This window comes from Triticum dicoccoides, chromosome 2B (assembly GCF_002162155.2).
Source record: "Triticum dicoccoides isolate Atlit2015 ecotype Zavitan chromosome 2B, WEW_v2.0, whole genome shotgun sequence".
Taxonomy (NCBI): domain Eukaryota; kingdom Viridiplantae; phylum Streptophyta; class Magnoliopsida; order Poales; family Poaceae; genus Triticum; species Triticum dicoccoides.
Window position 1 is genome coordinate 818,149,171 of NC_041383.1, and position 2,889 is coordinate 818,152,059.

Consider the following 2,889-nt stretch of genomic DNA (forward strand, 5'->3'; position numbering starts at 1 on the left):
CTCTGCGCCACTGCGCACCTGTCCCGCTGCCCCCGTCACCCCAGCCATCTACCGGAGAGAGAGGGGCTCCCCACCACCACCCAGCGCCACTCCTTCATCTAGCGCCCACGGCTCTGTTCCGCTTCCCTGAGGCAAGTCCGCGGCGGTGATGCATTGGCCTTGAGAGAGGCTCGTTTTATCTGATCTCTCTCTTATTCTCTTGATCAGCCATCTCTGCTTTGTTATTCGGCTTGTTGATTGTCTACTTTCCAACATATATAAATTTGTAGGATTCGATACAAAGCTACGAGGTGGGACTAATAGTCAATTTAAAGACTGCTGATGTGGGGAAGGACTGATGCATCGGCGGGTGGGTGGGTTATTTCGTTTTTTCTCTCGTCAATATCGATTGGAGTTGACTTATTATTGCATTGCGGGTTGAATATCCAAAATCGCAGGGGCTTTTATGCAAAAATGCCAATGACGTACGACAAGAAGCAGTAACTGCTTTATTAGTAGGTAAAGATAAAGATTTGTTGTACTACCATGATTGAACATAAATAGATTGAAAGTTTTTCCAAAAAAAAATGAAGGACGGAACGAAACCGTAGTCACGTACCGCCTTGCGTTTATCTTATGCCTCGGGCAAAGCCGGAGTAGGCGAACCCGTGCAGGGAAGCGAGCACCTCCTTGTGCCCCTGCCCACGAGGCTGTGATGGCCCGGGAAGCCCATGAGCTAGCGTGGCAGGTTGGCGATCGTGGAGCAGCTCGCGTGAGACCAAACGATTTTTGAGAATGGAGGGATTACGAAGTATGCATCAGGCCTGGTCTGTTTTGCCCCTACTAATTTCAGAGTTTTTATGCTGTTATTATGATTTTACCCTCCAACAAAAAATGCTACCCAAATTTGAGCTGTAGTATTGGTTAATCTTGTCAGTTCAATGGATAAAATGAATAGCTCTTATTACTTTGATGTACTAGTAAAAGGTCTCTTATACACCACAGTTCAAAAAAGCATATCTCGCCCCCGCGTCGTCTCGGCTGAGGCGACACGGGCGGATCCCAGCCCGCGCCGCCGGGCAGCCCTCCCGCCCCCCCCCCTTCCTCCCCTCGCCGTCGCCGGAGGAGGCCGCCGGGCTAAGCCCGGGCGGCGGACGGCGGCGGCGGGGTCGACTTCCTCTCGCCAGGCCGCGGGATCTCGGGGTGGGGAGGCTCGATCCCCTTTCTACGTCGAGTGTTGGATCCGTTCGAGGGATTCGGCTGCGTCGCCGGTGGACCTCCGGGCTTCTTCTCCGACGGGGCGGCTCCCTGGCAGCGGCTCTCGCGGGTGGTGGTCGAGGGCTGCGTCGTGGACGGGCGACTGGTCTTCGGCCAGCTGCTCCTCTTCGGTGGTCGGGGCGGGCTCGGCCCCCTCACTTGCCTTGTGGGGCGCGTCCCTGGTCGGGCCGGTGGCCTGCTGGCCTCAGGTGGCTCCTGTTCGGCACTGCGTTCAGTGGCGGAGCTAGACAGAAAGCATTGGGGGGGGCCAAACGCAAAAGATGAAGAGTTGGGGGGCCAAACGCTAATTTTTCCCTAAGCTAAGCCCTTCAAATAAAAAAATCTTCAGGAATATCTACAAGACTGGGGGGGCCACAGCCCCCCCAGCTCACCACATAGCTCCACCGCTGGCTGCGTTGGTGGGATGCCAGATCGGCCGGATCTGGCCCGTCTGCGTCTTCTTGACCGGCGGGGAGGTGAAGTGCTTGGTGGCTCTCTGGTGCTGCTGGCGCGGTGGCACTGCGAGAGGTGGGCGGGTCAGCGAAGGTGCAGTGCGTGAGGGTGTTGGTGGTGTTTGGGATACTCCGGGCCGAAGCTTGGCTGGTCTTGCCGGCCGGCGGCGTCGGCGTCTGTGGACGTCGTTTAACCTCCTTGGAGGCGTCGTTGTGGAGTCCGGCATCCTCTTACACCCTCGGATCTTGCTCTTCGGGTGAAAGCCTAAGGCCCGGTTGGGTAGGGCGACGGTGTCGACATCGTCGCTTCCCTCTTTGGGGCATCGCCTTGAAGAGCTTCGGATCCCGGTTGCGTGCTTCATGGGCTGGACGCTCGCGGCATTGTGGTCGGCAGGTGCCCGTCTGGCAATGCGGATGTTGCGCGGCTTCCTGTTTGTGGCAACGATGGCGGCTTCGGGCGGAGTCGGGTTTGCTGATGGTTCTTGGTAGTCGGTCTCTTCCGGCGTGTTCGAGGAGTCGCCGCTCTGGCGCTGGCTCGGCGCAAGCCCAACGCTTTCTCCTGCAATGCTCGTCGACGGAGTCGAAGCTGCCTGGTCGCCGGCGCGTGTGGTTGACTGTTTGGCATCGGCCGGCGCAAGCCTTGACGCTTCTCCTCGGCGGCGTATGTGCGTTCTTGTGTGGGTTGCCAGGTCGCCCTGTGTGCCTTGTTTCTGCGGGCCAGTTGTGACGGTTTTCGCCCGGTTTTCCGTTTATTAACCGGGCAATTCTCTTCGAGCTTATTTAATGAATCGGGCCCTAAGGGACCGCGTTTCAAAAAAAAAGTAAAAGGTCTCTTTTTGCTGCTAGGGCGACGAAACTGAAGCCGCGGTCCAAGAGAAGAGTGGGCACGTTGGCGGGTACGGAGACGAGGATGTTGGCGCACATTGTTTGTCTTGAGACTAGGGCCATGAAACAATTGACATAGTACATACCACCTATGGATCAGAGTAACGATGTTGAAAAAGATCGGATAGAAGGAAAAACGAGAGGTTAATTACAAAATCCCAACTAATCACATCCGACGTTACAAGCATATGATCTATATATAAAGTTTACTATAGACTTTGTGTGGGGCAGATGGCCACGAATACCGGCAGCCTGGGCCGCATCCTGGGGCCGTAGAGCCGCTTGTCCACCGCGATCGACTGCTCGGGCGTCAGCT

The 2,889-nt window shown here is 56.4% G+C and overlaps 1 long non-coding RNA gene across 1 annotated transcript; it reads left to right on the forward strand.

Moving 5' to 3' along the window:
• The first annotated feature begins 267 nt into the window (after positions 1-267).
• On the forward strand, positions 268-567 carry LOC119366589. The gene is made up of 2 exons (XR_005176069.1): positions 268-349; positions 438-567. It is a non-coding gene; the product is annotated as an uncharacterized LOC119366589 (long non-coding RNA).
• Positions 568-2,889: the final 2,322 nt, after the last annotated feature.